This window comes from Lactuca saligna, chromosome 5, assembly GCF_052625555.1.
Source record: "Lactuca saligna cultivar CGN05327 chromosome 5, ASM5262555v1, whole genome shotgun sequence".
NCBI lineage: Eukaryota > Viridiplantae > Streptophyta > Magnoliopsida > Asterales > Asteraceae > Lactuca > Lactuca saligna.
In genome coordinates, this window is record NC_136421.1 from 11,368,990 (window position 1) to 11,383,373 (window position 14,384).

A 14,384-nucleotide genomic window follows, 5' to 3' on the forward strand; every position below is an offset into this window, starting at 1 on the left:
TCCACAAGGATTAATGTTAGTCAGAATGGCCAGGCGAAAGGCCAACAAAGATGGTCAGCGGATGATAGATCAACCAAGCAGAGTGCTGACAACAGTTTCCAGGGCGATTGGCCGTAGAGAAACTTCGAGGATGAAGTTTAGTTTAAGTGGAGGAGAGTTGTAACACCCAAAATCAGAAAGTCCAAGAAAGGAAAGAAAACACTAAATCAAAGTGGTCAACTAGTCGAGTCCAGGGAGGAACTCGACAAGTCCGAGCGGGATCCGGATCGAGGAGTAAGTGACCGACTCGGCGACTCGGAGAATGGACTCGGCGAGTCTGGTCTGAACGAGAAAAACCCTAATATGGGGGTTTGCACCCTATTTAAGGAACAGTACACCTTTCCTCAGCCTCTTTACTCCTCTTTGAGATCTAGAAGCCCTAGAATCGTGAGTGAGAGCCATTGGAAGCAAATTGGGGCATTGTTAAGTGTTTTGTGAAGAAATTTGAAGATCAAAAAGCTTGGACCAAGGAGGTTCGTGGAGATTCAGATTCCTTTTCAGTAGGAGAACGTTTTGGAGGTAATGAATCGTTATCCTTGGCTTTCCCCTTTCTAGATACATCTTTCATAGAGTTTTAGGGTTTCTTTGAGAGTATGTGATGAGAATTTGGTGCACAAGTTAGATTTGGAGTTGAAACTCTAGATCTGAGATCTATTTGGATCATAGATGCAGAAAGCTCTATTAGTTCCTATGAAAAATCCATCTCCCATGAGCTAAGTTTCTTTCTAGATTGGTTTTTGGCATTAGGGGTCAAGAAGCACGTAAAGGTAGCAACTTTATGTTGCTAATGGACTATAGAAACCCAGATCTTTGGTTTGGAGCAAAGGAGTAGCTCTGTAACTCTAGATTATAGGGAAGCATGTATGGACTCAGTGAGTCTGGGAGATGATTCGGCGAGTCGTGATAGATATCAGACTTAGGTGCTGTTTGTTTTTTGGAAAAAACCTTTTCAAACCTCTTACTGCTGCGCGGTGCAGCACATGCGCAACACTTTTCATCTTGCAGCTGTTTGTTTTTTAGAAGTCTTTTGAGTCAAAAACCTCTACGCGTGCTCTGTTTGGTGCAGTACTTGTACTACCTCTTCCAACCTCTTCCAACCTCTTCTTCTTCTTTTTTTATTGCTGAAATTTTGATTATATGTTATTAAAATTTCATTTCACATTTTTTTCCCTTTTTTTCGTTTATTCTTATTGAATTTATTTTTCATTTTTTTTATATTCAATAATGATAATTTCTTGATGAAATATCATTATTTTTTACTGAAAATATCTTTATTTTTTTTTGAAATATCATTCTTTTTTACTGAAATATCATTAATTTTTACCGAAATGTTATACATTATTAAATTTTACGTATTAAAAAGCTATTTTCGGTTTATAAAATTAGTTTATTTTAATTTTTTAATATCTGCAGTAGTATGCAGATGTTAAAAAAACAAACACGCTTCTTATTATAGTCTGCAGCCGTTTGGTCCACCTCTTCTACTGTAGAGGGTTGCAGAGGTGGTTCGCAGACTTCATGAACTTTTGCTTCAGAAAATCAAACAGCACCTTAGAGTCGCGTAGGAACTCGACGAGTCACATGGGTAGACTCGGCGAGTTGGATGAAGTTAGGCAGCAACTCGATGAGTTGGAAGAACAACTCGGCGAGTCTTTTGAAGATTGCCTTGGACTCAGCGAGTCTATTCTTGGACTCGGCGAGTCAAGTCACGAAACCCCAAACCCTTCGAGTTAAGACTCAGATCAGTGAGTTGAGTGGGGACTCAGTGAGTTGGGCAGGTCAGGACTCAAAAATCGGTAGACTCAGCGAGTCAGGGGCTGACTCGGCGAGTCGAGTTGCGAATGAAAGGATTCTAAGCTAAGAAACTCGGCGAGTCAGTAGGCAGACTCGGGGAGTAGGATTGACCTGGAAGGTTGACTTTGACTAGAGTTGACATAGTTGACTTTTCGAGATCAGTTAAGCTAAGTGGTATTTGTTTTTATATTGGTAGCTCGGGGAGCTAGTGGAGCAGCGGTTCAGGGAATTGTCGGTCAGCATCCGGAGGGGTTACCAGCAAGTTCATCAGTACCAAGTGAGTTTCCTTCCAGTGGGAACGGGTCTAAGGCCACAATGCCGACCCGTTTAGCTAGCAGTAGTTTCCGGACTTCGGTCCGATTCAGTAGTTAGTATGTTTGATGCCTTCGTGGCTCATACATGATTTATGTGTTATGTGTTCCGGGCTACGGTCTGATGCAGTATGCAGTATATGTGTGTTCATGCTAGTTGATATGTTTATTTATGCTATGTTCAGTTAGTTCCGGACTTCGGTCCGATGCAGTTAGTCCGGACTTCGGTTCAATGCAAGGGACAAGGTCTCAGTCAGTTTCTGGATTTCAGTCCGATGCAGGGGCAAGGCCCCATTTAGTCCGGAATTCGGTCCGATGCAGGGGACAAGGTCCCAGTCAGTTTTCCGGACCTCGGTCCGATGCAGTGGGCAAGGCCCAGTATGTGCTTTATATGTTACTGTATGGTATGTGGTAGTTTGGGGGAGCTCACTAAGCTTCGTGCTTACGATTTCAGTCTTTGGTTTCAGGTACTCAGTTTTCAAAGGAGGAGCTCGGAGAGATTGCAGTGCACACACCATAGTCAGCTAGCATGGGAATGTTTACTCTGATAATAAGATTATATTTTGGATTAATACTCGGAAATTATATTATGGCTTTTGATGTGGTTTTTATAAATATGGTTTTAGTAATGTTTTAAAAGAAATTTTTAGTCGTGATTTTTGGGATGTTACATGATGATATGCCATTTAAGATAAGGGATCATATAATCCTTTATTCTAGATATCAGTCGGACAAATACATGAAACAATGTCGTACTTATTGTCCAGCAGATTGTTTCCCGATATCCGATTCGTTTGACATAGAACTTAATCGAACACATCAATTTAGTTATGACCGGGCCCGATACATAGTAAAAACAAAATCATCGAGGGGCCCATATATCACTTCTAACCCTCCATGAACTAGAAGGAACTAGAATAAACTTTGACTCATATGCTTGTTCTACTACTTGTTGAATTATGCACAAAAACACATTTTATAACATTGAGTTACCGATGTGTTTTCGTACAATCAATGCACAACCAACTCATAATCAACAACTCGTATCTCTAGGTTTGAAGACTTATAAAATATTACCATCTCACGATCACTCGAGATAAATTCCATGATGTGATACAAGTGAGCGTGGGTTGAATTCAATACTTAGAACTTATGAGTACTCATGAATGTTGTCGTAACTTTTACTATGTCCAACATCTTAGACATCTACAAGCGAACTTCATGACAGTCTTGATTCATATCTACTTCCAACATATGACTGACTGTGGTGAATTTGAATAAAGAAATTATTCTGGAAGTCAAAACATGCAAAACTGAAATAATAGTAAATAATTGACACAAGATAGCAACACTTTACTTATAAATAAACAACAACTTTTATTTAGTCATCAAATATCAATTTACATTTTACAAGTTTTAGAAATAACTATCTAATCTATAAAACTAATATCATCCTTCAGCCCGATATGCCTCGCATGCTACAAATGCTAAATCCTACACAGTCCCTTCGTGGGGGGATCTGCTGGGTTCTCATCCGATGATACCCTCTTAAACACGAGGAGTCTTTCTTCTATCTGATTTCTAATGAAGTGGTATTTTATGTTGATGTGTCTGGATCTTCCATGATCCCTTGGTTCCTTAGCTAAGGCAACTACACCCTCATTATTACAGAAAATCTCCATAGGCTCTTTAATAGCAGGTAAAACTCCAGGGTCTCCGATGAAGTTCTTTAGCCATATAGCCTTCTTTGCTGCCTTGCTTTCTGTTATGTACTCTGACTTGCAAGTTGAATCAACTACTGTTTCTTTCTTGGAACTTTTCCAATTAATTGCTCCTCCATTTAGTGTAAAGACCCAGCCTGACTGAGAGCGGAAATTATCCCTGTCAGTCTGAAAGCCAACATCACTATACCCCACTACTCTCAAGTCATCACTCCCACCGAGGGTAAGGACGTTGTCCCTAGTCCTCCATAGGTACTTGAGAATATTCTTCACCTCAGTCCAGTGAGCCTTGCCTGGATTCCCTTAATATTTGTTGAGCATGCTCAAAGCAAAGGCTACATCAGAGCGAGTACAAGTCATAGCATACATGATCGAGCATATAGCAGAAGCATACAGAACTCGGCTCATCTCAACTATCTCAGCCTCTGTACTTGGGCTATGAGTCTTACTCAGTTTAGCGTTACTTTGGATTGGTAAGTCACCTTTCTTTAAATCCTACATGTTGTTTTAAGCACCTTATCCAAGTAGTTACTTTGACTAAGTCTAGTTAGTCTCTTACTCCTGTTTCTTAATATCCTTATCCCTAGGATATATGCAACGTCTCCAAGGTCCTTCATAGAGGAACACTTCCCAAGCTAGGATTTAACATCCTACAAGGTTGGGATGTCATTTCCTATGAGTAGTATGTCATCCACATACAATACCAAAAAGTTAACTATACTCCCACTAGCCTTAACATACACGCAAAACTCATCTTTACTACTCAAAAAGCCAAACTTGTTGACTTTCTCATCGAAACAAAGATTCCACCTGCAAGATGCTTGTTTTGGCCCATATATAGATTTCTCCAGCTTATACACTCTATTAGGGTGTATTGCATTGACAAAACCCTCTGGCTGACTCACGTAAACATACTCAACCAACTTTCCATTAAGGAAAGCGGTTTTGACATCCATTTTTCATATTTCATAATCATGAAATGTAGTTATGGCTAGCAAACCCTAATAGACTTAATCTTTGCTAATGGTGAGAAGGTCTCATCATAGTCAACTCCCGGAGTTTGAGTAAAGCCCTTCGCAACCAGTCCCGCTTTTTATGTGTGTAAATTCCCATCCATGTCGGTCTTCTTCTTGATGATCCACTTGCACCTGACCATCTTACGACCCGGTACATTGTCAACCAAGCTCCAAACTTGATTGTCATACATGGACTGAATCTCGCTATCCATAGCCTCTTTCCATTTGGCAGACTCAGGGCTTGACATGGCTTCCTTAAAGAGATTAGGCTAATCAAAATTTACCAGTGTGCTATCACTGATCAATGCATCACCTTCCACGGTAATATGAAAACCATAGTAATGCTCAGGTGGGTTCTAACTCTTGTGGAATGCCTCAGAGGCACAGACTCATCTATCAGCTCAACATGAGTTTCCTCCTTAGGTTGACTGCTAGTGTTTGAGGTTCCTTCACCGCTTGGCTCTTGAAGTTATTCAAGGTCAATTTGCCTCCCATTTTTTCCTTTCTCTCATGAAAGACCCCTCTCCTTGCCACAAAGACCACATTCTCACTGGGTCTGTAGAAGAGGTAACCATATGAATTTTGTGGGTAGCCGATGAAAATAAACCACTCATTATTAGGTTCGAGCTTATCCTAAGTCTCACGCCTCACAAAAGCCTTGCAACCCCAAATCTTGATGTGGTCTAAATTGGGAACTTTCCCAGTCCACATCTCGTGAGGTGTTTTGGCAACCTTCTTGGTAGGGACTAGATTAAGGATATGTGCGGCAGTCTCTAAGGCATACCCCCAGAATGGGATTGGTAACGAAGCTTGACTCATCATGGAATGAACCATGTCTAACAAGGCTCGATTGTGCCTCTCATCCACTCCGTTAAGTTGTGGTGTTATGGGAGGTGTGAATTGTGAAACAATTCCACATTCCTTAAGATAGTCAAGGAACTCTATAGATCGGATTGGAACATTTTAATGTTCCTGCCCAACTGATTCTCCACTTCCTATTTAAACTCTTTGAAGTTTTCAAAGATTTTCGACTTATGCTTTATTAAGTAGACATATCCATATCTACTATAATTATCAGTAAAAGTCACATAGAAGCGGTTAGCATCCCTTGTGGCGGTTCTAAAGGGTCTACATACATTTTTGTGTAGGAGGTCCAACAAACCTTCATGCCTAGCACAAGTACTAGTGAAGGGTGACTTTGTTATTTTTCGAAGTAAACAAGACTCGTAGCTATCATTTGACCTTAAGTCAGATGACCCCAGGACTCCAGCCTTCTGGAGTTGTCCTATGCGCTTCTTGTTAACATGCCTAAGACGACAATGCTACAATGATGCTTTGTCCAAACTAGTGGAAGAATCGATATGTAATACATTATTTCCTAATTTGACTACAACCGAAACAGTTTCATATACACCATCACAAGTTAATGCTTTAAAATAAAGAAAATTATTGTAAAAGGCATTAATAACACCAACTTCATTATCAAATGAAAAAGTAAATCCTTGTTTGTACAAACCATGAAAGGAAATGATATTTCTCGCCATTTCAGACGAGTAACAACAGTTATTCAAGTCTAACACTAACCCACTACTTAGAAACAAAGAATAAACTCCAATCTTGGTGATAGGTGAAGCTTTCCTATTCCTTATGATCAAGTTTATATTTTCATGCTCAACATCCTTACTTCTTCTTAGGCCCTTCGAAGGGGTTTTCCTCTTCTTCCCTCTACATTGCTCAATTGCCAAGATAGGGGCGGATTTAGGAGTAGGAGTGGTAACAACCGATTTACCCTTGAGACCACTTCCGGCTGTCTTCAAAAGTCCTTGAAGTTTGCTGAGTGTAACTTCCTCATTGTTCATGTGATATGCCATTTGGAATTGATCATAACAAGTAGGTAATGTGTGGAGTATGATGTCAATACCCAACTCCTCGCGGAAATTCGCATTCAATTTCAGCAAACGGTCCACATACCTTTGCATTTTCTATAAGTGGTCAGTAATGGATTCACCATCCTTCATTCAGGTTGTTATCATGGAAGAGATGATATCATACCTCTCTTCTTGAGCACTTTGATGGTAGATATCCATCAAATCCAAGTGCATCTCAAAAGGGTAAAAGTCCTCATAGGACTTTTGGAGTTCCGCAGTCATTATGGCCAACATGATACATGCCACTTTGGTAGCATCTCTCTTACGTGCCCTAAAATCAGCGATCTCCTCTGGAGTAGCAGTAGACTCATCAATTTCCTTTAGCTCCTTGTCGAGGACATATTCCTTGTCCTCATAAAGAGTGACCATCCTGATGTTCCGGATCCAATCCATAAATTTGGAACCATCGAAGATGACTCTCCCACAAAGGTTCATGAGAGAGAAGGAGTCGGTGGGGTTTGAGCCAGAAGCAGCATTGTTGGAAGACATCTAAAAAAGAAGAAAGACAAGTTTAGATTAGATATAGGATCCTTAACAAGACACCTAAATGTAATATTAAGGCTAGGACCCAACACAATGCTTTATAACTTGGAAGAGGGATGCCGTAATCCAAGCTATAAAATATTTGAAGGTAGGCGAATGACGATTCACCAATTTCCACCATGAAAAACGAAATAAATTATTAGGTTTTAATTGGTTTTGAAACTCCAAGATTCTTTTGAGATTCATTGAACTTTTAAATGGCATGCTTTAATCTCGATTGTACCCTCTCAAGTTTGTGACTAGGATGCCGAGGAGCACAAACAAGGTTTGAATAACCATGCAAATTAACTTGGTACCCTTAATCATTAACACCTAATCGATGTGCCGGTTACCCACACACGCTCCACCGATCTATGATAAATATTAAGTCACCCTTTTCCACTCTTACTAGTCCATGTGAGTGTGTCGGTTACCCACACACGCTCTACCAACGACTTAGTAAGGTACAAAGTGTAATAGCACTAGTTTCACATTTTCCTAAAGTAACTAAGATTGTAAATTTATAAAAGGTTTAGTTACTTTATATTTTTCATTATACTTTTAATGAGAATTATAGTCCTTGTCCTACCCGTTCGGCTAACGACCCACCACCAGTCATGGAAGCGGTGGTGAATGAGGCCTACTAACAGTAAAACCGCGTTGCTCTTATATATATATATATATATATATATATATATATATATATATATATATATATATAATATTATTATTAACTTATAATACTATAATGTATAAGGATTTAATTATAACTTTTAAAACTCTAGGGTATTGAATTAAAGTTCTCTAAAGTGACTTTACAAATACCAAAGCTTGAGGGCAAGTTTTGAAACTATTCAAAATCTTTCGTACTCATAACTTATGAGTTTAATGGTTAATTAAAAAGAAGACTCTTCATGTTTATGTAACCTATGGTTCTTTAATAACTTTTAAACAAGTGACCTTTCGTAATCAATAACTTGAGGACAAATTATGGACTCCATCAATAACATTTAGATCAAGAATCATATCATCAAAGAATTTGCACATTGATGTGCACAAAAGTACTCAATAATTTTAATATTTATAACCTAACAAACTTATCTAACTATGCACTTATAAACAGTGTACCTAGTCAGATTACAATATAGCTTGGGTAAGTTGGGTATCGATCACAGGGAACGGTGTTACTAGTTAATTTACATACTATTAAATTAATCTAATTATTAAAATGTTTAAAAGGGGTTTTATCTGGTTTTACAAGATCAGATGAACTTAAATCAAATTCAATAAAAAACACGCTCTTGTTTAGTTTGAATCCACTTCTCCCTTATGGCTAGCTAATGATTACGGATTATTCAGTTGGTTTTTAGTTGTATTTGTAATTTAGTTCTAATTTTACCAATAATTAACTAATTCATGTCAAACCATGTATGTTCACACATAATTAAACACAGAACTAATTATGAATGTAAATATACTATGTAAGATTTGTAATAGAAACACAATTATAGTCACAATACACGCTCTCTAACGCAGCTAAGCTCTATTTATTCTAATTACTAACTAAGATTGGTCAATCCTAGCTCTAACAATTCAATGTTCACTAAATCATTAGGTAAACAAGTTCATGCAGTTCAATGGTCACTAAGCTACACAGAACATGCGATCAAGCAATTAGAGAAACAAACAATAGCATGCTAGGTTATACAAATCAAACACAAGCAATTTTACCAACTAAAATTAATCCATAAACATTGAACTATTCATAAGTTTAAAGCTTCATCTAGCTAAACAAGAGTAGCTAGATTCAGCTGCTTATCATAGCAACTAAACCAACACAGCTAAAAATAATGAAAGACATGTTCTTATTTAACTAGAATATAGACCTCTATTCTTTTTGGTGTTTAAAACCCTCTTCCAGAACCTTTCTTTCGCTTCAAATCGCCTTCTGGAATTCTTTCCTTCTGCCAAAAGATTTTTTTTCGTAATAATCAGGAGAACTTATATAATCTTCAAAAACCCGCGCCACGTCGTGGCCAGCTGTGCCACGTCGTGAGCTTCAAGTAATCCGTATCCTCCAAGGAAATCCTCCGTGTCGCGATGTCTATCTTCTGGAAACCCCATGCCACGTCGTGGGCTTCATCGCCACATCGTGAATTAAGTATTTATTGTGATTTTATTCTTTTCTTGTATTTCAAGCCTCCCATGTTCCACATATTGTCACTTTTGGTCCCTCTCTTCGAAAATCCTTTATATTGACTGAAAATAACAATTTAAAGTCATAAGTATCATTATTCTAAACATATTATCAATTTATTAATAAAAATGTACTTAAATATTGCCTTAAAATAGGTATAAATATGGCAATATCAAAATACCCCACACTTAGGGTTTGCTTGCCCTCAAGCAAATTTAAACTTAATTCTTAATTACTAACACCACACAGAACAATCCGACTCTAGTTCAGCCATTATGCCAAGACCTCAACGCATGCATTTGTGTCTAAAATTTTCCTAAAGTACACCCCCATACTTTAAATACTCACAGTCTTCATAAACACTCGCACACTTTTTCCGAACAAGGCTCATTTTATGCAACCCTCCGAATCCATCCGCAGAAAACCTCCTTATCCTCAAGGTATTTTTAGTTGAGCAACCTAAGCATACATAATCTAGAATTACAATTTATGATACCAATATGAAGCTCTTTTAAATTCTTCACTTTCTTGACATTTGATCTTTAATTTCTTTGAATTTACCACCTTATTTGATTTGATTTCTGGTATCTTCAACTTTTGAATTTCTTGGAATTTTGATCTTTTGAACTTCATACTTTAACTTTGATGCTCCAAAAATTCTTCAAACTTTTTTCGTAATTCTCTTTTTTTTTTTTTTATATTACATGTACCTCACTTTTTTTTCACTCAAAACCTACATGCTTAAGCAGAGGCGCTGAACCTCAACCTTTATTGGTTAATGATAATAATTTTCCTGGATACATTTCAGGTTTAGGCTGCTAAACATATTGCATCCCTCAAACCAAGCGGGGTTATGTTTTTGTTCCATGATTTCACTAAAATAACGGAGGCCACAAATGCACTATAACGTGTATTGGCTCAACTAAACATTTGAACTTTCATCGGATCATCCCACATAACACTAGCAATTAACTCAAATTATTATTACTAGATTCCAATTATTAAAAATTTCAATTTTCAAAATTTCCAATTTTTACTATCAAATTCTATGATTATCTAGCAATTTACTTTTTTTACCCCTACCCCACACTTATTTCATACAATGCCCTCATTGTATGCATAAAAATAAATCAAAATTAAAGAAAAGGGAGAAAAAGGAACAGACTCCCTTGGGATAGTGGCGTGAACATCTCCAAAAGTGTGGAAAACGTGCATCTTTAATATGGACTTCCAAAAATAGAAACTTGGTGTAGAACTAGGTGAATATGTAAATAAACCACGAACATGACTCGAAACTTCAATTCTTCAAAGTGGTTGTTTGTAAGTAAAAATATGGGCAATGATAAACTGGGACACGTCGTGGCAGGTAACTGGCCATGTCGTGATATGGGATGAAAGCGCGAACACCAAACTGATTAATTTCTTCAAATTGCATGAGCGCCACAATGTGGCGTAAGGATTCCACGTCGTGGAAACTGGATATCATCAGAAAACGCCTTATTTGTTTCATTTACTCTAGCAACTTGACCAATGGCTAAATGGTTTAAGACGCTTGTATGCAAATATATTTGCCAACTGTAACCTCTCTCCTACTAATATACCCCACACTTATCTTGAATTGTGGGTTCCAACTCACGACTCTAAGCTTCCTTGACATGACTCGAAATTTAACCTTATATGCTCCTTAGAATTCCAATGCTAATCTGAAACCTGGAACAACCCAAAAGAAAGAGTAACATCATAGTTAAATAATGTTGTACATTACACACCAAATTCAAACATAAAAAAAACTAAAAACTAGCCAAAAAGGAAATAAAATAAAAAGAAAATAAAATCAATCATCATCTTGATCTTGCGCTCCACTTGGCCCTGCCCCATCATTGTGCGGACGCCATAGCTCCTCCCATGTCAGAAAATAAGGATACTGTGGTGGCATAGAAGGTGGTCGGGTCACACCCAGATGCGAATAAATACCCTCAGTAAGCGGGGTATGGTAAATGGCATGCCCTCGTAGATTATCCAAATACGTTCCCACCCGACTCTTAAAAGGGTCAATGGGCACTCCCTGCACATACTGCGAAGCAGCACGCTCTCTCTCGACTTCACCTCTAGCCTGCACATTCCGACACCGTGGTCTGGCTGGTGGTTGGTGTCCTGGCTGCGCCTCCTCTTGCTCGTCATCTATCGGCGGTATAACAAAACGACCCCTAATATTCACCACCATCCGCATAACACTCAAGACTTGAATGGTCAAGTCTATGTCCGGGAATCGAGTAAGATTCCTCACAAAGTCATGGGTCAAAATATGATATGACCTAGCCAGGCGAGTAACCAAATGCCCCCCTGTAACCGGGCTCCCGGGCCTAGAATTGGCCGCTTTCTTCCCCATGAACCTTGCCAACATATAAGGTAAATCACAGCAAACTCCCGGAGTAATGAGAGTCCATAAATAAAACAGATTCTGAATAGGGACTTTATCACCATGATGCTTGTGATTTATTGAAAAAGTTATAAGGCGGTGTAAAAATCGGAAAATAGGATTCCGAATTTGTGACTCACTCGAGTCACGAGTGTTGTACTCATGGCTAGAAATGCCCCGCCAGAACTGCACATCCATAATGCCGAGAGCAAAATCCCGAACGCATCCAAGCAAGAACGGTATGAAAAACGGATATTGCGTCTTCACTTCGGTATAAAGGCCCATACGGCAAGCGAATTCCCGAAGACTACACTCTCTATAAACACCACCCAAACGAAACACAAGTGCTCGGTTGTAGGTGAAATCAAGGGTGCATTCCTCGAAGCATACGGTAGAGAAAAACTCTACCGACAATTCCCGGTACACGGGTTCTTGAATGGAAAATAAATTCCTCCGCCCGTGACAAGTGAAAGAATATTGATCTCCAACATATGTTTTCGACCAATAATGTTCCAACTCAGCTACCATTCCCACTCCACCAAGCCATCCCCAATCGATAATTGGGGCTATTGCAAACTCCCTATTGTAGAGCCATCCAAGCCGATTCTCGTAAGTAGTTAACAACGGTCGGGGAATGTTTTGAGGAAACTGGTATAAGGGATGTATACTTGCTACATCTATCGGGGTTTCCTCCTGTGGAACAGCTCGTCGTGGTCCCATTTCTGCATACAAAATCAAACCAAAACAGCAAACATCCAAAACATTAAAACAATTTATGCTGTTCTGCCAGAAGTCACGACGTGGCCAGGCTACGCCACGTCGTGGGCCGCAGTCGGTCATAGTTCTTGGATCGGTTCATTTATATGCCATTTTTACCAAAATTAGTGCTTGGGGTTTGTTCCTATGGACATTTAAGGGACATGAAATCTAAAATCAACCACTAGATTCAACCAATTTCGTGAATCACTTAAGCCCTAGCCATGAAAATTTAAAATTGGAAGAACTAATGATAAATAATGAGTAAAACACATACCAAGTAGATTAATTGGCAAGATCTTGCAAGGACTTTGGAAGTAGATTAAACAATCGGTTGTGGGGTTTTATTGTTCCCGTTCGTGCGACAGTTTCAAGTAAAGAATGAGTCTTATTGGTCAAAGGGTTTTAAGGAAATGGTCCCCCCTGATTTTTTTAAAGGCCACGACGTGGCTGGATATGCCCACGTCGTGGAGCTTAAATCTGTTATCTAGTCCCGTGTTTCCATTTTGACTCACGACGTGGCTGGCTATGCCCACGTCGTGGAAACTGCCCAATTGCAAAATTTTAATAAAATCTCATATGTTAACTAATTAATTTGCATCTCATTTATTAATTAAAGTTCCCTACAGCTAATTCTTTACTAATTATCAGTTATTAGATGATGAGTTGATGTCTTTCTTAATTAAAAAGAATTTTTTTTAAAGAAAAGAAAATGCAAACTAAACTCAGGTTGCCTCCCGAGAAGCGCTTCTTTTTCTTGGAGTCTTGAGCCGGACTCCGTGCCTTCTATGTTGAATCTTCTGAAGAATCCACCATTAAGAACTTTTGTTCATTGAACCGCCGCTTGTAAGCTTGAACTCGCCTTTTATATGCCTTCTTTGAATTCTCCTTTTTAGCTTTGCCCTCTTCTTCAAGCTTGCGTTTTGTGCCCTTAGTTTGTTCCTTGAACTCCATAGCATCCTCCTCTTCTTTCACCACCGGCTTTGTTACTCTTGAAGTGACCTCTTCTTCATCACTTGCCATTTCCTCATCCTCTTCGCTCACCCAAGAAGGCGGACTCTTGTAAGCTATGACTTCAATCAAGTATGGAACAGATGCCCTCAGTTTTGTCCTATTGACTTGATGAACGGCCTTTATCTCTTCTCCATAAGCTTTTCCAGTTCTTCTAGTTCATTCTCTTCATTAATTGTGAACACCTCTTCTTTATCATCTTGAAAGTCATCTTTTATCCCAAAAACTTCTTGTTCATCTCCAACCCTCAAAGTGTGCTTAGACTCGCGGATATCAACAAGAGCTCCAGCAGTGTTAAGCAATGGACGCCCAAGGATTGTTGGAACATCCGGATCTTCTTTCATGTCCAAGACTACAAAGTCTATTGGAAAAACAAATTTTCCAATTTTCACCAAAATATCCTCCACGATGCCACGAGGTTGTGTCACCGAACGATTCACCATGTGAATCTTCATTTTTGTAGCCTTCATCTTTTGAATCTCCAATTTTTGATAAAATGAAAAAGGCATCAAATTAACACTAGCCCCAGAATCGGCTAAAGCATTAACCTTCATTTTATTCCCAAACTCACATGGAAGAGTGAGGCATCCAGTCCCCCATCTTTTCTGGTGTTTCTCCCAACACAACTTTTGAAGTTTTTTCACTTAGAATCACTGTAGACTGCTTCTTT